General features: G+C 44.3%; 1 pseudogene; it reads right to left on the bottom strand.

Moving 5' to 3' along the window:
* Positions 1–14,983: 14,983 nt before the first annotated feature.
* LOC109769017 (protein PELOTA 1-like) lies at positions 14,984–16,625 on the bottom strand (annotated as a pseudogene).
* Between the last annotated feature and the right edge of the window lie 4,577 nt (positions 16,626–21,202).

Below are 21,202 nucleotides of genomic sequence, written 5' to 3'. Positions count from 1 at the left end.
ACATAGATAACTAATTACACACATGTATTACCAATATAAGCATGTAAATACTGGTAGGTCTGGTGACATGTTTTATCAGTTAGAAAACTAAGATGTTCCAGTATATGGAGGAAGTACTAAATAGTACTTGCAAAAGAGGATGCAGGGAAGTTACTGAACATGTGGTTACCATTTTCTACTAAGCTAGTAGAGTAAGTAGGATTAGAACTTTGAACCTACATTGCCAGGTTATCTCCTTGCCCCAAAGAGCACGATAAGCAAATCTACTTTACCACATCCTTCCAGATGCAAGTATGCAACAGCATTTATATTTGGAATCTGAAAATCAGTGGTAGCCATGATATAAATACATGCTGTTTTTTTTTCATTCCTACCTACTATAGGAAAGAAGACTAGTAACATAGGGAGAGGAACACCAAAATGCCAACAATGAAATGCAGCATAAAAAATCATTAATTGCATAATATTTTTTTTGCGGGGAACATCAATAATATATGGTAGTACAACTGTCACCGATGAATCAAAGGCAACATAAGCGAGCACGGCATTTTGAGGCTCGGCCTCCATGGAGGCCATTTTTTTTTTGAAAAATTCAAAATTCATATTTTTTGGTTTTAAAAAATCTGAAAAAATTGTACACGTATACAAGGATGTGATGTGTATGTGTTTAAAATTTCAGGATGAAATACCTTGAGATGCGATCTGTGCAAAAAGAACAAATTCATGGACTTTTATGATGAATCGTATCATGGGTTGAAAAGCCACAGATTTGTCTTTTTTAAACAGGCCTCATTTCAACGTATTTCGTCCTGAAAATTTACGCACATGTGTGTTATGCCTCCATGTATGTCTGTATATTTTTTTCAGATTTTTTTTAAATGTAAAAAATATGTATTTTTTAGAATTTAGAATTTTTCAAAAACCGGCCTTCATGGAGGCCGAGCTCCAAAAGCAATTTTTGAACATAAGCGTACATATAGTTGAAACTGAAACATCAAAAGTCTGCAAGTAAAACAATTGGTGCTCCAGCTATTACCTAATCCAATTAATGGCTGCAACTTTAAGGCCCTAATGTCCTAATGCAAGATGCACAAAGGCTAGGCTTCACTATACCTACTAATTCAGCACAGTTTAGAGAGTTCTTATGGCCTAAATTACATCGGTGGTTGACTTGAGTTGTATATATTCACTTTTGTCACTGAATTTCAAAGTATTTGAAATGTGATAACTAAGTTTTTCTTCCAAAATAAGGAATTTTTTCCTATATAATTAAGAAGAATATTTCTCAGTTAATTACAAAAAACATGGCAAAAGGAAAAATTAAATAGCACACGATCTTTCCAAGCTAGACCCAAGGCACCACAAACCGGCATGAGCACGACACCACAAACTTGACACATCGAAAGAAGAAACCTCAAAGGAGATGCCACAAACGTCATTGTCATCACCCACTGTGAAATGGTCCAATTGCTTCGAAATCACGATCGATGAGCACCGGCGAAACTCTTCACTGCAGACGCAGCAAGCCCACGCACGCCAGTCCACGTACCCGACCATGTGCCAGCGACATGTAGTTTTGATTTTGATGACGAGCTTGGAAGGAATAGCAAAAATTGCGTTGATCCGATCAACCACATGTCCTCTACAATGTCATTGTCACTGCACAAGCGACACCACAACAGCTCCAAATCCAACTCTAGGGGACACAAGAAAAATAGAGCACAAAAATCCATGACACACACCAAAGAGCCGACTAGGAGGCCCTTGCTGCGACCCAAATGACCAACTAGCTCCACTGTGGTAAGAGCAACCCTCATGAAGGGTTTAGGCACCTCATGATTTTTTTTAAAGAAAAATCCACTTGTTTTATTGATTCATCATAATGTTTGTGGGAATCATAATTACATCATGAGGAATAAGAGGCCAAATATGATGACCTTATTCCAAAGTTAGAGCATAACGAGTTAGATTGTGGGCTTCGGTGTTCGACTTCCTTCCTTCATGGACGAAACATGTTTATGTGAAAGCTTGAGAACATGATTTAATCTCCCTCACAATACTCACGCGATTCTCATTTGTGCCTTGGGCTATGCTGCAAATGCAAATCTGCAGCCATTGCTAGAGGATGATTTGATGGTCTTGCCGTTGTGCACAGTTTGAGGGTGTAGCATGTAAAGCCACCGCCCCATGCATTCGTTTTTTTTTTTTAGAAAAGGAGGATGACCCCCGGCCTCTGCATTTGGGCGATGCATACGGCCCCTTTATTAATTATTCTCACAAGACCTTACAAAGTAATACAACAGTAAGACTAAAGCCGCCGTCTAAGCCACTCTATCCAGTTGATGAAGGGGCGCAGATAGCCTGGGCCTAATACCAAACAGGCATCGCAGCCAAACCTAACATCTAAGACCTGAGATCCCATCCAGGACGCCTGCCGGGCATGGGTCTCACCGGTCCGGCGTGCACTCAGAGGCCGCCGCCACCAACTTCCACCGCTCCATCTTCAGAACTGTACTAATGCATCAACCTTGCTCGGTCCAGCTATCGTCGACGCCACCACGGCGCCCAACGGCACCTCCTCCCTGCGCGCAAACATCTGAGGACGTCGCGGTCGCCACTGATACACCTCAGCACCATGCTGCCAAGTACCACCAGCCAACACAGCTTGAAGTCTTTGGAAGATCTGTCGTGCGTAGCACCTGCCGACCAGGCATGACAAAGCGTAGCACCTGTCGGTCAGGCATGACTTGACATCTCCACCGAAGCTCCGTGCAAGATGAAGCCGCTCCACCTCCAGCCTCTCTGAACGGGACGGGAGCACCCCAGGAAGACACGGCGAAGAGTTGGGCACCACAATCACCACGAGAGCCGGACAGCCGACCGCCATGGCGAAACGACACCACTAAAGGGAACCGCCGCCATCAGGAACGCCAAGAACGCGCTGTAGCTGTCCCACCTCCCCGCGGACCCAAAGCGGCGCCTTCAAGAAGGTGACGGAGCCGGGCACCGCCGCCGCCCAACCAAAGTTGTAGGTTTTCACCCGGGTGCAGGGGGAGGGCGAGGGGGAGGGAGCTGGATCTCGAAGCCGCCTTCAAGAAGGAAACGGCGCCTGGGGCGCCGCCGGCGTCGTGGCCTCTGCAGCCGGCCAAAAAATTACTCCGATCCAGAGATCCCACGCCACATCCGCGTAGTCCGCCAACGGATCCGGCCGGATTGACGAGGAGGAAGCAGCAGCACGGGGGCGCCGTCTTCTCTGGCAAAGGAGAGCAGCAGGGGAGCCCTCCACGTGGCGCCCGCATCCACCGCCAACTCGCCGCCCGCGCGGCTGAGAAGACGCGGTCCACAACTCCGGCGAGTGCCGCCCGCCGCCCGCCGCCCGGACGACGCCACCCTCACCAGCAGAGGCCGCCGCCTCAAACCCTAGGCCCGGGCCGGACGGATCTGGCGGATCCGATCCATGCGCCTGCCCGAGCGCGAGAAGCTCCCCGCCGCCACCTTCCTTGGCTGCGCCCAGGGCCTGCCCGGCGCTAGCCTCTGGCAGCGGCGAGGAAAGGAGGAACGTGGTGACGACGAGGGGCGGCGGCGCGAGATCACCCCCGTGGGTTAACTTTTTTTAAGCCTTGTATTAGTTATGTGTGGTTCATTGCATCCCGTGTGTTAGTTATGCGGAATTAGTGCTTTGGTGGAGCTTAGCTTACTTTGCTTACACTTAGTCCTGCGACAATTTCACAGCCATTCTCTGTTCTTGGCTATTCTTGTGAACTGGTTGCTTAATAAGTACGTGGAGTATTGATTGATCAACCTTTAATTTAATCATTCTGAAACCTCCACACTCGGTACAAACGGTGTACCTGAAGTGTTTCGTTTATTTTCTACTATCATTTTTGCTCCGGACAAAAGCAGCTTCTTGGCGTGTCTTGAAGTCGAATTTCCATCAAAAGTCAACCCAAGAGAGCAGAGCTAACCCGCTGACTTCCTTCCCATTCTCTCTTCTATATAAAGCGTGATGCTTCAGCCTTGAGAGGCATTCCTCCACGCACAAACACATCCTTGAGCAGTTGAGCTCCCTTAATTAAGAGCCACGAGCCAATAAGCCAAACACTTGCATTACTTCTCCTTGTCTCCACAATGGCGAGCGCCGCGCTGCTTCTCCTCATCATGGTGCTGGCCACTTCCAGTGCCCTTGTCCCAGCCATGGCCGGCACCAGCGCAAGCCCTCGTCCCATGGCAAGGAGGAGCCGTTTCCTGCTTGTTGACGGCACCGTTCACCCTCCCCTACCAGCATGTGATTGCTCCAAGAAGTCGGCTGAAGCATGCCTCGCTGCCGGGACGGCGTGTGCAGCGGCCAGTGTGTGGACAACACTGCGGCGGCTGCAACAAAGCGTGCAAGCACGGCCGGACATGCTGCGGTGGACGCTGTGTGGATCTTCTCTCCGACAAGAACTGTGGCACCTGCTCTAACCAGTGCAACAAGAAGTGCAGCTACGGCTTCTGCGACTACACGTAGTAATTAATCAAGTTCAACATCGAAAATTTGCACTAGACATAAGGATTGAGAGCGGGATTGAGCTTTATCAGATCAAAACCTATAGATTCTAATTAATGACTGCCCGTCTAGTACGGTGAGAAATGTGGTAATTCATATAGTGGCCGTTGAATATTACCCAAAACTTGAGGCTGTGGCAATGGTATCCGCTAGTAGTGTGTTGTTGCAGAGGAGACTTACTTTGCACAGTTGCCAGATTGTGTGGTGAAAGATCACTTGGCACCGTATGGGGAACGCAAGGGTGATGATGCTGACGATGGTAGTGGTGCGAAGGAGAAAGACGACGAGATGGACACCTCGGAACACAACGGGAATCCATCCATCAATTCGTCCTCTAGTTCTGCCCCAGCGACACACATTCAGGTGCCTCAACTGCAGCGCCGGGAACTCGCGAGTCCTGGCCTTGGTGGTGCACCGGAAGGCGGCCCTATGATTATTGCGGTCACTCCGTTCAACTCTTCACCACAGACACCGAGAGGCATGGAACTTGCCGCCCATCTTAGAGCCAACTCCACGTTAGGTGGTTGTCTTGAACAGTCCACGCCACGGGTCGAGTTTGCATCACAGCCGTCGTCACCAACTCATACGGCAGCGTCGCATCCCGCGGTACTCAAGTCGGTGCCGGCCACCGGCGGCTCGGCGGGGCGCCCGGACTCATCTTCCAAGCACAAGCAGCCTGCAGGTCGGGAGGTGTTGCAGCCGTCGTCGCAAACACTGACGACAGCGAAGCAGCCGGCTGTTTCCATGACGGTGCAGGGCAGCGACGGCACGGCTGGGCGCCTGGATGAGGCTTCGAAGCACCGGCCACCAGCTGTGCTGGAGGTGGCCGCCCAGCTACCTGCTCGGGTCGAGCTGTGCACGCTGGCCCCAGCTGGGGGTGGTCGTGAAGGGCCGACCACTGGTGTACACACATGCATTCATGGACGTGATCCAGAAAGCTGGCCGTGGGTGTGCAGGCATGCATGCATGGACATGGTCCTGAAGGGGCCGGCCGTGGGTGTGCAGGCTTGCATGCATGCATCCGTGGCTGCGCTTCGGCCCCAGCCGCAGGTAGAGCTGGCCACGTCCACCCTTCCCGCGTCCGCTGGTACGTCTGGTCCGGTGCCTGACACACGTGAGATGGTGACCTCGTCGCTCCATCCTGCTGTTGAGACTATCGGGGAGGGGGTTGCTTCTCCATCATCATCCCCTCCACCGTCAGTAGAGCTGGCGCCTCCACCATCGAGGGGGGTGACACCTTCACGCCGGAGTAGTCGGCATACGGTTGCCGACGATGGTACTTCGGTCACAGATGATGACTCCTTGGCCAAGGCTATGCGGCGTAAAGCAACGCAGAACCTCGATCACCAAGGTACTACGTCGCCACCCAAATCCTTTTTAGCTTTTTCCAATACTAGCATCGTTTCTAAGTTGAATAATGTGGGTATTAGTCTGGGAAAGAATGTGAAGGATATTTCTATTTCGACAAAGGCTCTGAAACATTTGGAATATGATCGATTAAAAGTTGTTCCACATGTTTCTAGCAAGTCTTTTGCCTCTCCTACTGACGAGGAGGAGCTGCATGCCACATCAGATGGTCAGCTACTCTCTCATTTAGTTGGAGCGGTTTTGGACGTGGGTCTAGATGAACCTGGGCTTAGTTCTTTGATTGAGCTTACAGCCTCCGGACGTAAATCAAAGGTCGCACGTTCGAAAAAAGTTAGTAAGTCCCATAGGAGGGCGAAATTTTCTAAATCTCCTATTGTTTCCCCATGAATGGAATGTTTTTTAACAGCAGAGGTCTTCGTGACTTGGCTAAGCATTTATTCATTACGGAGTGTAATAGGGAATACAATTTAGATTTTTTGGCTATCTCTGAAACGGGGAGACGTGACTTCTCAGTAAGTCTGCTTAACCATCTTTCTGGCGGGATAGAATACACTTGGGTTTCACGACCGCCTAGAGGTCGTTCTGGGGGCATCTTACTTGGCGTAAACACGGGGACTATGGATGTTTTGGCTAGTTCGGATGGTGAGTTTCACGTTAAACTCCATATTCGCAACAAGGCCGACAACTTCACATGGACCCTCGTCGCCGTGTATGGGGCAGCCCAGGATGAACTCAAGACTGATTTTCTCCGTGAATTGGTTAATCTGGCAAAAGATAATCCCTACCCCATTCTTATAGGAGGGGATTTCAATTTGCTTCGTTTTCCAAATGAGAAAAGCCGTGGTAGGTTTGATAATCATTGGCCTTTCCTTTTCAACGCTGTCATTGACAGTCTCGATCTGCGAGAGGTTTCCGGAACCGACATATGAGAAACTAGATCGCGTTTTAATGGATACCGACTGAGAATCTAAATTTCCTATGGTGTCTGTTCGTGCTCTACCTCGTATCGAGGCCATATCAAACCACGCACCAATTCTCCTAACTACTGGTTTGCCACGACCACAACATAGACGCAAGTTCAAGTTCGAACTTGGTTGGTTGCTCCGGGATGGCTTCCATGACATGGTCAAGAAGGTATGGGAGAAGCCGGTGGCCGGGCATACCCCAATACACAAATGGAATAACAAAATGCGTGCATTACGTAAATTCCTTGGTGGTTGGGCTAGGCATACAGTGGGTATCCTCAAAAAGGAGAAGCTTCGTCTTTCATCTATCATTGATGAATTAGAAGTTTTGGCAGAGGTTAGACCATTATCTGAGCATGAAATCGAGATCAAGAGTCAACCGAATGCACAGATAGCTAGCATGCTGCGTGAAGAGGAACTCAAATGATACCAACACTCTAACTCTCAATTTATCCTGAAAGGTGATTCGAATACTAGATATTTCCATGGCGTCGCCAATGGCAGACACCGGAAGAAACTTATTCATTCACTTCAACAGGATGAGGGCACAATTGAGGGACATGAGCAACTTAAATCTTATATCACTAATTATTATAAAAATTTGTTCGGAGCCCCAGAGGAAGGAAATTTCTCGATGGATGAGTCTCGAACAGATGACATCCCTCAGGTCTCTGATGAGGAAAACAACCTTCTAACAGCACCATACTCTGAGGAGGAAGTTAGAAAGGAAGTTTTCCTAATGGAGCACAACAAAGCCCCGTGTCCGGATGGTTTTCCCGCAGAGTTCTATCAGAACTTCTGGGAAGTCATCAAACCGGATCTCCTCCTCTTGTTTAGCTATCTACATGTTGGCCAACTAGATTTGTTTCGCTTAAACTTCGGTGAGATTATTTTATTACCTAAGGTTAATGAGGCTGAAAGGATACAACAATATAGACCTATTTGCCTCCTTAATGTTAGTTTTAAAATATTCATGAAGGTTGCAACTATTAGGCTGAATTCGGTTGCTGAACATGTGGTTCGTCCTTCACAGACAGCTTTTATGCAAGGTAGACACATCCTAAACGGAGTTGTTATCCTTCATGAAACTGTCCATGAATTACATCGAAAAAGTTGAATGGGGTCGTACTTACTTTGAAAAGGCTTATGACAAAGTCAAATGGCCCTTTCTTCAACAGACTCTTAGAATGAAAGGAGTTTCTGCAGAGTGGTGCGCAATGATCCATAGCTTTGTTTCAGCAGGCAGTGTTGCCATTAAGGTCAATGATGACCTTGGCCACTATTTTCAAACGAAGAAGGGATTGTGACAAGGTGACTCGATATCGCCCATGCTATTCAATATAGTGGCGGATATGCTAGCAGTCATGATTGAGCGTGCCAAGGCTGATGGACAAATTGATGGGGTAGTAAATCATCTAGTTGATGGTGGCCTCTCCATACTTCAGTATGCCGACGATACAATTCTCTTCATGGATCATGACCTCGAGAAAGCGAGAAATCTGAAATTAATTTTATCAGCATTCGAGCAACTCTCAGGTCTTAAGATCAATTTTCATAAAAGTGAATTGTTTTGCTTTGGCGAGGCCCAAGACGAGGCTCACCTGTACGCCGAACTGTTCGGATGTGGGTTGGGCTAGTTTCCGATCACATATTTGGGGATACCGATACATTATCGGAGACTCACAAATGCTGAATGGAAACACGTCGAGGAGAGGCTGCCAAAAAGACTTAGCAGTTGGAAAGGTAAGCTGCTGTCTCTAGGAGGAAAATTGGTCCTAATAAATTCAATACTAATTAATATGGTACTATATATGATCTCCTTCTTCCAGTTGCCAAAAGGAGTTTTACATATATTGGATTATTTCTGATCAAGATTCTTTTGGCAAGGAGATAGCGAGAAAAAGAAATATCGATTGGCTAAATGGAGTGTGGTTTGCCGTCCCAAAGACCAAGGCGGGTTGGGCATTCATGACCTTGAGGTTAAGAATAGGTCCCTACTCGGTAAATGGTTATTTAAATTACTGACGGAAGATGGTGTATGGCAAACCCTCCTCAGACGGAAATATGTGGGCTCCAAGGCAGTATCCCAAGTATATTGGAAGCCTGGGGATTCTCACTTTTGGGCGGGTCTAATAGCTACGAAGAAATATTTCTTTTGCTATGGATCTTTCTCGATTAAGGATGGCTCGAAAATTAGATTCTGGGAGGATAAGTGGCTAGGAAATGCCACTCTCCGGGAACAATATCCGGCTCTATACAACATTGTACGTCACAAGGGTGATACTATCCCCACGGTAATGGAATCATTTCTGCCAAATGTGACATTCAGAAGGGATTTATTTGGACCCAGACTACAATCGTGGAACATCCTGCTCCAGCGATTGTCCACAGTGCAATTGTCACATGGGTCTGATGTATTCCGATGGAACCTACATGGGAATGGACAGTTCTTAGTAGAGTCTATGTATAGAGCGTTAATCCAGTCTGATGTGCCAGTTGATAATAACAAGAAGATCTGGAAGATGAAGATATCGCTTAAGAATAAAATCTTCGCATGGTATCTTCGTCGTGGAGTTATTCTTACTAAAGATAACCTTATTAAGAGGAATTGGCATGGAAGTCCGCAATGTGTCTTTTGTCACCATGATGAGACAATAAAACATTTATTCTTTCAATGCAAATTGGCTCGTTTTATATGGTCAGTCATCCAAATAGCTTCTGGCTTGTATCCTCCTTGTAGTGTTTGCTAATGTATTTGGCAACTGGCTACATGGGATTGATCACAGGTTTAGAACCCTTCTCAGAGTGGGAGCGCTTGCCGTTATTTGGTCGCTTTGGCTCTATAGAAATGATAAGGTTTTTAACGATAAAAGTACTTCTCTTATGCAGGTTATCTACAGATGTACCGGGACTCTTCGTTTATGGTCCTCGTGTGGAGAATCGAGACCTGTTTATGGAGGTGTGTACACGATTGGAGGCTACGGTGAGGGATACTTTTACCCAACATGGGTGGCTGCATGATCTTAGGATTAGCCTCCCTCCGCTTTAGGCGTTATACGGATACTGCATGTTTTCCTTGTATTTCGCCTTTTTTCTGAACGAGAGGATATTGTTTGGCTGTGTGCATCTTAACTATGCAGAGGCCGGGTGTAATGCTTAAATCTTTTAAGTAATAAAGCGCCCCTTTTCGAAAAAGTAGTGTGTTGTTCATTAGTGAAAAAACACTATCATCTCAGTTTTTCCACCTGTGAATCGGAACGAAGCCAGTGAATCTGAATTGTTCAAACTGTTGAGATTTTGGTAAAACACAACATTTTCATTTGTTTAAAGTTTGGATCGTTATGTATCAGGAATGGTTTTTCTCTTTATTATTCAGATCTTCAGAAATCGATAGAATAGAATAGAACAGATAGACATGGCAACATTTTCATTTTGTTTAAAGTTTGGATCGTCAAGTTTTGAGAAAAAGTATACTTTTCGTCCCTCAACTTTTGGCGGAGTCTAAATTTGATCCCTTAACTTCAAAACCGGACAATTTGCATCCTTAACTTCTAAAACCGGACAAGATTCATCTCTGGTCACAGTTTTTACCGGTTTTGATGCTGTCCCACCCCGGTTTTGACCATGCCAACTCAAATTCGCGTACTTTTTTTTAAGTCCGCGTAATGATTTCAAATTCTGGTACTTTTTCAAATGCGTGAACTTTTTAAAAATTTGTGCATTTTTTCAAATCCGCGTACTTTTTCCAAGTTCATGTACTTTTTTCAAATCTGCGTACCTTTTGAAAGTTCATGTAGTTTTTTCAAATTCATGTAATTTTTAAAAATTGACGTACTTTTTCATATTCACGTACATTTTATGGAAAGAGTTCATGAATTTGAAAATTTATGCTAACTTGAGAAAAGTACGTGGATTTGGATATTTTTTACGCAAAAATATGTGGATTTTAAAAAAATATGTCAACTTGAAACAAGTACGTGAATTTCAAACAAAGTTCCTGGATTGGAAAAGGAACACGGATGTGAAAAAAATACACATTTCAAAACAAGTACGCAAATTTCAAAAACAGTTCATGGATTTGAAAAACACACTTGGATTTTATAAAATTACACAAACTTGGGAAAAATACGCGGATTTGAAAAAAAGTATGCAAATTAAAAATACACGAATTTGACAAAAGTACGGAAGTTTCAAAATAGTTTACTGATTTGAAAGAAGTATGTTTCTTTTTGAAAAAATTACGGGACCTTGAAAAAAGAAAAAACACAAATTTGACAAAAGTACGGAAGTTTTCCGGTGGCCTACTGAAACTACTACGACCCCTGATTTCTTACGAGTTCAACTACTCCCTCCGTTCCTAAATATTTGTCTTTTAGAGATTTCAAATGAAATACCACATACGGATGTATATAGACATATTTTAGAGTGTAGATTCACTCATTTTGCTCCGTATGTAATTATTTGTTGAAATCTCTAGAAAGACAAATATTTAGGAATGGAGGGAGTAGTACATAATCAGCCACTTCAGATGCACTGTGTTTTACCCCGTAAAAAAAAAGATGCATTGTGTTTTTTTTCATCTGATAGAGCTTCTGTTCATTTTGTTTTTTGAAGGGTAACTCCAGCTCTCATCTAGTTGCTGTCACTGAGCACCTTGGTCTCCACTTAGCAGATCAGTGGATCTTCCTCGTGGGAATGTACAATCACAACATCCGCGAAGTTCTCGTGGGTGCGATATGTACATTGTTTTTCTATGAGAGGATATTTCACATTCTACCCACAAACTGACCACAAGGGCAGTGGCGAAGGAAGCAGAAGGGTGAGATTAGCAAGGATGGCAAGGTGTTCCTTGGCCGAGTCGTTGCAGGATTTTGCAGCATGTAGGATATTCGGCCGAAGAAGTCATTCATAACCATGAGAAACACACTAGCGTAGTACAGTATGATTTTATTTTGTTGTGAAGAAAAAAGGCACTACAGTTTGACCCTAGATTATTGCATGTTTTTACTTAGGTCATGCTACGCGTCCGTCGGCTGATTTTTTTTAAAAATCGGCCGGATCGTGAGCTATCCGATTATATGCCACGAGCCATCCGATTGTTCCTCTTTATTTTCTGCAACGAGACGCTTGTTGCAAAGCTACGTTGGTTGCAACAGAATCTTTGTTGCAAAACCATCTCCGGCTTCTTCTATGTATTTCTGCAACACGACTTATGTTACAAAAATTGCAAAAACATCTCCAGACTCTTCTCCAGATTCCTGCAACAAGATCCTTGTTGCAAAAATTGGAACAACATCTCCGACCTCATCTCTGCATTCCTGCAACAAGATCATTATTGCAAAAAAAAAATCTTTGTATTCCTGCAACAAGACCCTTGTTGCAAAAATTACAACAACATCTACAACCTCTTTCTGTATTTCTGCAACAAGATCTTTGTTGCGAAAAGTTTGCCTAAAGCACTTGTAGTATCATGGCGTGAATTTCATCCAAACCCGACACACGCATGTACCATCTGGGGCCTAGCATACAACGTCGGAACCTTGAAGTAGGCATGCCATGGATCCGGCCGACGAGGCATGTCCCATGCGTGAGGCAGCCGACTACCGTTGATCTGAGTCTTGCCAGACTTGTCCCGTGTAACCAAGGGGGAGATGAGAGAAATGGATGAGCAGCGTGGGCTCACAGGAGAGAGATTGGGGGAGATGGAAGAAGACGGGGTGGACAAAAGGTAAAACCATTTCAGCGAGATGCTTCGGGAATGGGAAGCGTGGTCGTTGGTGTGAGGATAAGAAGGAGCCGGTCCCACAGGGACACGCGTCGCAAGCGTGAGGAGGCGGATGGGCGATGAAACATCAGTCGGTTGAAGCTAATCATTTCCCTTTTACTTAGGGATAGACAATAGTATGGTTTATTTTGGTAAAATGAGACTGAATGTGTAGATCACTGGAGAGCACCTGTGTAGATACTCCTTCAGTTTCAGATAACAGTTGATTTCTTACGTCCTTTGTTTTTTTTTCCTTTTGGATGCTTGCTATATATGAGGTACGTATCCAAATTCTTACATCATTCACCAGAGCGAGTCCATTCTGATGATATGATATACTTTTATCTTTGTTTTGTACAGTTCACATGAAGTCATATCTTGTTATGAATTTGAACAGATTCACATTATGGCATCATGACTTGTAATTTCTCAGTTTCTACAAACTAAAAAAAAAGTGAAAATAGAGGAGAATATGGGTTGCATAGACAACTAGTCTATACCTACTAATAAAGCAAGGTGCGTTTCTCCGTTTTTTTCATCCGTTCACCGCTAAAAGATTTTTTGTTTCTATCCGAGGTGGTACTAAACTTTCGTACTCCGTCTGTTAGCAAAGGAAAAATGATTTGTGGAGAATTTCGTACGTGGGCTGCGCGCCGTATGGCCCAGTAAAGTCAGCCCTTTTTTCCTTCCCAAGCAGCAATAAAAAATCCTCTTTCACACTCTATGCGGCAAATAGTTTCAGCTACGCACAGGGCGACCAAGACACGGCGGCCCATTTTTATTTGTGTTCTGTTTCAAAAACAAAATCTGTTTCTTTCTCTTTGTATTTCCTGTTTGTTTTTATTTTGCCGAGTGCAAGTATATTTTAAAAGTCTTGATGAAATTCACAATTTTCAAACAAAAATTGTAGTTTCAATTTTTATTCACAATTTGTAAAAAGTTACAAAATTACAAAAATGTGTTCCTATTCTAAAAAATGTTTGGATTTTTGTCGTGCCAAAATATGTTTAAAATTTTAAAAATATTCCCATTTTTAGTAAAATGTTCGTATTTTTTGAAAACTTTCAAGATTTAAGAAAATGCATTTAAAAAATGTTCCAAATTCGGAAAATATTCTTGTTTTAGTGATAGGTTTAAAAATTGAAAAGAATGTTTGCATTAAAGAAACACATTTTCTGAAATTCTTCTGCATGTTTAACACATGTTCCCATTTAAAAAAATTGTTCACAACGTAAAAATATTCATATTTTTATAAGAAGGTTCGTGTATTTAAGAAATGTATGTGAATTTCAGGAAATGTTCTGTTCAAATTTTGTTCTTGCGTTGTCCAAAAATGTATGGAATTTTCAAAGAACTGTTCATAATTTGGAAAATTGTTCACGTTGCCAAGTATATTCGGTAGTTCATGTTATGAATTCCAAAACTGCATTCCTATTTCGAAATGTTTGAAATTTTAAATTTTTGTTATTCTGATTTTTTTTCAGAATTTTACAAATTATTTCCATTTTTTGAAAAATGTTTGGGTTTTTCCAAAAAAAAATCAAGATTTACAAATGTTACAAATTTTAAACATATTCTTGTTTTAGTGATATGTTCAAAAATTGAAAATAATTTTTGCATTAAAAGACACATTTTCTAAATTTCTTCCATATGTTCAAAACATGTTCCCGTTTCCCAAAATTGTTCACAACTTAAAAAAATCATATATTTATAAAACGTTCATGCTTTTAAGAAATGTTTGTGAATTTCAACAAATATTCTGTTCAAATTTTTTGTTCATCTTTTTTAAATGTGTGGAATTTAAAAAATCATAATTTGGAAAATTGTTCACGTTGCCAAGTATATTTGGCATTTCATAGTTATTAGTATTTGAAAAGTTCAAAAAAAGTTTCAAATCCGACGTTGCATTAGATTCTTTAATATTCACGCTAACCATTGGTTAGCAGAACGCATTTGTTTGAGTGGCTAGCAACATGCGGTCGGGTCTTTGAGGTCGTGTGTTCGATCACTCCCATACTGGGCCTGCTCCGCATCCGGCGCATCAAGCTAAGTCAGCTTATTCAGAATAAGGAACACCATAAATTATTGACAGTGGTAGCTTCCATGCGCCAATAAAAGAGAATATGCTGGTTAATTATAATTAAAACCAATTATGGGCACGTGCCAATAAAAAAAGAATATATTGGTTTGGCTCTAATTAAAGGGTGTCATGTTGAACTAGAGAATACAGACATGGGGGGTCTTAATCCATTCTTATATTAAGCTAGAGGCATGTAATTTTATCATCCCGTTGCAACCCACGGGCATGTGTGCTAGTAGATGCTAAATTGGATTTTCCGCCCTTGTGGCATCTTGCCTTTCCTTAGGCTAGATGTTTCTTATGGACTGAATTACATTGGTGGTCGACTTGAACTATATATTCACTTTGGTCACTGAACTCCAAAGTATTTGAAATGTGATCACTAGGTTTATCTTTCGAAAATATCACCTCCACAGTAATTTATAAACTTTGCTTGGTTATATAAATAAACATGATATAGTAGAAATAAAAAATAAGTGATCAAAGTTGTGTATTCGAGACATCTAAAACGATAGTTCCTAGGGAATCCAGTTCCTAGTAGAAGAACAATAAGCAGAGACCCTAATTATCACATCTCGATGTCGTCCAAATCAGGCATGGGAAAACGAAGAACAGCAGCTATCCCCGTGAGCTGCTCCAGCTGATTGCCGGAGACATGCATGGAAGAAAGGACGCGCACATTGCCACCGATCTTCTTCACCTATTCGGCCAAATCGACGCAGTTGCGCCTAGCAGCAACGTCGGGGTTCCGGAACCAAGTGTCCGTGAGCAGGAGAGTCTGGATGGCCAAACGTTCATGCGCGACCTCGACGTGCTTGGGCCCGTAGCAAGCCCGCGCCGAGTCCTTGGTGATCATGGCGAAGAACTCCTGCAATGCCGGTACCTCTTGTGCCGCCCTCGTGTCCTTTATCAGCGACATCACGCCCGGGGTGGCCAGGACGTCCTTGAGGCTGTGCGGGTAACCCGAGGGAGCGGGCGCGAGCACGATGCGCGCCTTGTGCTCCGTGATGGCTCGCAGCTCCCCTCGCCGCGCGGCCTCGAGGAGCATGTAGTCGCGGAACTGGTCCTTGGTGAAGCCCGGGCTCGCGATCACCACGCACTGGACGAGGTCAAAGTCGACGTGCTTGACGAAGGCGTCCAGGACGCGGTGGAAGAAGTCCTTGAGGGCGGTGTCGTACGCGGCGACGGCGCCGGAGCCGTGCTTCCTGGGGATGGGCACCTCGACGCGGGCTCTGGTGGCCGTGACGCTCCTCCCGACGAGAAACAGGTGGGCGAGCCCTTCCTGCATGAGGAGCACGGCGAGGTCGGCGTTGGCCCCGGTCTCGTCGCAGGATTTGCGGATGGTGTCGAGCGCCGGCCAGTCCCAGGCCTCCTTGCGGAGGAGGAAGGGCCTCCGCAGCTCGATCTCCAGGGTGTGGTACTGGCCGATCTGGACGTGCTCGTTCTTGGAGAGGTTCTTGCCGCGGACGCGCAGGACGGACCCTTCCTTGTCGTAATCCGTGGACTCGACCGCGATCTCCAGCGTCAGCTTGACGCGCTCCGAGGTGCGGCCCCAGGACTTGGTGATCTTCCGGACCGTGACGGCCTCGACGGCGTCGCCGGCGGCGATGAGGTTGTACGCGTCCCACAGGTCGTCATCCACCTCCGGCAGCAGCTTGACGGAGCCGGGCCCGTCGCGGGCGAGGCTTTTGCCGCTTTTTCCGACGAGCTTCATCGTCCAGGATCAAAGTGCGCAGCGGTCTCGTTGCTCTCGAGGGAGACGGGAGACCTCTCTTGACGGCGGCGAGCGATGGATGCCAAAGCGGGGACGGAGCTTGTTGATGTCGTCGTCGTCGTGAGTTGCGAGCGGAGCGAAGGTGTTGGATGGATCAATGGACGGACGGAGGGTGATAGCTATTTATAACGTTGGTTTCGGTGAGGCCCGATCGACTCCGAGTTCAGATCGAGCAGGGCTTCCCTACCGGCCAACCCAGCTGGACACGGATGGCTGGCACGGGGAGCACGACACCCAACCACAGCCCAGTGTCGCGAACCAACTTGTGATTGGATATTTGGATGATTAGAGAGACAGTGGTATCTCTAGCCCATCAGGATTCAAGTCCTGGTGTTCGCATTATTTTTGAATTTATTTAAGGATTTTCGGTGATGCACTTTCAATGAGAGGAGACGTTCCCGTCGACGATGAGGCGCCTACGATGACTTTGTAAATCTTAAAATGATATGCCGACTCAATCTTTCAAAGATACTCATAAGGGTAGGGTGTTCGTGTGTGCGCTCATAGGGATGAGTGTATGCGCGTATGTATGAACGCTTGCGTCTGTACTGTATTTAAAAAAAAAACACAACCCGGTGTCCATAGCAATTTCCATTAGGTTTACCTATTGGACCAGGTAAAATAATAAGCCAACCTAAAAGCCTCGGCTTACATTTCTTTGTAAACACAGTACATACGTAAGCGCTCATATATACGCGCATATAATCATCTCTATGAACTCACCCACGCATATCCTACCTCCTATGAGTACCTTCGAGAGACTGGGCCGACATATCATCTTCGAATTTTACGAAGTCATCGTAGGCGCCTCGTAGTCGACGAGAACCCATACCATCGGAAATTCTGAAATAAATTCAGGACAAATACGAACACTAGGACTTAAACCTTGGTGGGTGTGCACCTAACCATCTCAATCACAGGTTGGTTCTTACACTTCGCCGAGGTTATATTGGTCTTCGCAGAGTATTTCTCATACTCGACTTCATTTATTTTCCCCGTAGTGCAATACAAATACGAAAATACTAACTAACAACCGTTCCATGGGAGGGGGATCACATGTGACCGCATTTTTATGGCAGTTGTAGTTGCAACGCGAGATGAAACATTGACAATTTCTGCTCGTTTTAGCCTCAAAATTTCTTTCTTTCCAGTAACTGTTATGCGTCCTTGAAGAAAATGCCATGAGTCTGTGAAAAACCTACCAGCCAAAACAGTTTGCTTATATATTCAGAAGTTTCTTTTGTCCTCTCTTATGGAGGTAGCCAAAAGTGATTTTGAAAATGTGGTTCAATCTACTCCCTCTACGTAGCTTTCCGTCAAATTTTGATCATAAATTTAACTAATAAAAAGTTATATGTAAAAATATAGTAGCATATATTGGAAACTTCTTTCAAATAAGAATCTTACAATATAAACTTTGTGATGTCACTTGTATTTTGCTAGTTAAATTTTGACCTAAAATAGAAGAGAGGCTAATAAATTCGGATGGTGGAAGTAAATTAGTGTCGGGTTAACCTACTTTCATATACACACCTGAGTGTATATCCAACATGTTATGGACAAATGGACAATTAACCGCGGGCATAGAATATCTAACACTGTGATCTAGTGGAAGCACCTATTTTGTTAAGGGGCTCCTGAAATTGAGTGTTACATGATGCCATACAGTATTTGAAATGTATTTTAATATATAAGTGCAAAACTAATAATCATAAAGATCCCAATCCTATACAAACTCTGATTCATTGATGTGACCTTTTCGCTGCAACATCAAGCTCTGGTACTTCTTTCTGTGAGAATGAAGAAGCTATGGGGTACTCCCCGCTATTTGCGCTCCATGGACTATCATCGATCATAACTGAGCAGACGGCTGGAGCACCAAGATATGTTTGTGTTGCAGGTAAGACCCAAGATTTGCGAAATCTTGATTTTGACTTGTTTACAAAATAAAGCTACACTGGTTGATGTTACTTCATTCTACAAACGAATCAAATAATGACACCGTCGATGGCGTTTCCTCCTCGCTGATGACGTGGTTGTCACCTCCATCATTCATAAATTGCTTCCAGAACCAGTGTAGTTTCCACACTCTTTCAGCCATCTCCTCGATGGGAATGTTCTTTGTTTCGGGTAGGAATAAGAGGACGAAGAGCGACATGATGGCAAAACGGACGGAGAAAAAACACAAATATGAAGGACTTGAGGTGGCAGAGCATCGAGAGGAAGACCTGCGCAAAGACGAATGTGAAGAGTAGGTTCGTGCAGACACTGATGCTCTGCCCCGCTGAGCGCGTCTCGAGCAGGAAGGTCTTGCTCGGGCTGAGCCACCCGAGTGGGCCCCATGACCAAGCAAAGAAGGATACAAAATTGCAGATGATGATGATGACCATGATGGCCCAGTCATGGCCGAGGTGGTCTGAGCGGTCGGTAACCCTTGCTCTCATCACCACGGCCATGGCCACTAACGAGAGGAACATTTGCACGCCGACATTGCTACCTCTTGAGCACTGCGTTGGTTTTCCCTTCAAGAGGAAAGGGTGATGCAGCAAAGTAGCATAAGTATTTCCCTCAGTTTTTGAGAACCAAGGTATCAATCCAGTAGGAGGCCACGCACGAGTCCCTCGCACCTACACAAACAAATAAATTCTCGCAACCAATGCAATAAGGGGTTGTCAATCCCTACACGGTCACTTACGAGAGTGATATCTGATAGATATGATAAGATAATATTTTTGGTATTTTTATGATAAAGAAGCAAAGTAAAATAGAAAGCAATAAAGATAACTAAGTGTTGGAAGATTAATATGATGGAAAATAGACCCGGGGGGCATAGGTTTCACTAGTGGCTTCTCTCAAGAGCATAAGTATTACGGTGGGTGAACAAATTACTGTTGAGCAATTGACAGAATTGAGCATAGTTATGAGAATATCTAGGTATGATCATGTATATAGGCATCACGTTCGAGACAAGTAGACCGACTCCTGCCTGCATCTACTACTATTACTCCACACATCGACCGCTATCCAGCATGCATCTAGAGTATTAAGTTCATAAGAACAGAGTAACGCTTTAAGCAAGATGACATGATGTAGAGGGATAAACTCATGCAATATGATATAAACCCCATCTTGTTATCCTCGATGGCAACAATACAATACGTGCCTTGCTGCCCCTACTGTCACTGGGAAAGGACACCGCAAGATTGAACCCAAAGCTAAGCACTTCTCCCATTGCAAGAAAGATTAATCTAGTAGGCCAAACCAAACTGATAATTCGAAGAGACTTGCAAAGATAACCAATCATACATAAAAGAATTCGGAGAAGAATCAAATATTGTTCATAGATAAACTGGATCATAAACCCACAATTCATCGGTCTCAACAAACACACCGCAAAAGAAGATTACATCGAATAGATCTCCACAAGAGAGAGGGAGAACATTGTATTGACATCCAAAAAGAGAGAAGAAGCCATCTAGCTAATAACTATGGACCCGAAGGTCTGAGGTAAACTACTCACACATCATCGGAGAGGCTATGGTGTTGATGTAGAAGCCCTCCGTGATCGATGCTCCCTCCGGCGAAGCTCCGGAAAAGGCCCCAAATGGGATCTCACGGGTACAGAAGGTTGCAGCGGTGGGATTAGGTTTTTGGCTCCGTATCTGGTAGTTTGGGGGTACGTATGTATATATAGGAGCAACATGGGGCCCACGAGGGTGGAGGGCGCGCCCAGGGGGGGTAGGCGCGCCCCCTACCTCGTGGCTTCCTGGTAGCTTTCTTGACGTAGGGTCCAAGTCATCTGGATCACGTTCGTTCCGAAAATCACATTCCCGAAGGTTTCATTCCGTTTGGAATCCGTTTAATATTCTTTTTCTGCGAAACTCTGAAATAGGCAAAAAAACAGCAATTCTGGGTTGGGCCTCCGGTTAATAGGTTAGTCCCGAAAATAATATAAAAGTGTATAATAAAGACCAATAATTTCCAAAACAGAATATGATATAGCATGGAGCAATCAAAAATTATAGATATGTTGGAGACGTATCAAGCATCCCCAAGCTTAATTCTTGCTCGTCCTCGAGTAGGTAAATGATAAAAACAGAATTTTTGATGTGGAATGCTACTTGGCATGATTTCAATGTAATTCTTCTTAATTGTGGTATGAATATTCAGATCTGAAAGATTCAAGATAAAAGTTCAATATTGACATAAAAATAATAATACTTCAAGCATACTAACTAAGCAATTATGTTCTCTCAAAATAACATGGCCAAAGAAAGTTCATCCCTACAAAATCATATAGTTTAGTCATGCTCCATTTTTGTCACACAAGAATGCTCTCATCATGCACAACCCCGATTACAAGCCAAGCAATTGTTTCATACTTTAGTAATCTCAAACCTTTTCAACTTTCACGCAATATATGAGCGTGAGCCATGGATATAGCACTATGGGTGGAATAGAATATAATGATGGGGGTTATGTGGAGAAGACAAAAAGGGAGAAAGTCTCACATCAACGAGGCTAATCAATGAGCTATGGAGATGCCCATCGATTGATGTTAATGCAAGGAGTAGGGATTGCCATGCAACAGATGCACTAGAGCTATAAATATATGAAAGCTCAACAAAATAAACTAAGTGGGTGTGCATCCAACTTGCTTGCTCACGAAGACCTAGGGCACTTTAAGGAAGCCCATTGTTGGAAT

Source organism: Aegilops tauschii, chromosome 6 (genome assembly GCF_002575655.3).
Source record: "Aegilops tauschii subsp. strangulata cultivar AL8/78 chromosome 6, Aet v6.0, whole genome shotgun sequence".
Lineage (NCBI taxonomy): Eukaryota > Viridiplantae > Streptophyta > Magnoliopsida > Poales > Poaceae > Aegilops > Aegilops tauschii.
This window is presented reverse-complemented; position numbering and strand designations above follow the sequence as displayed.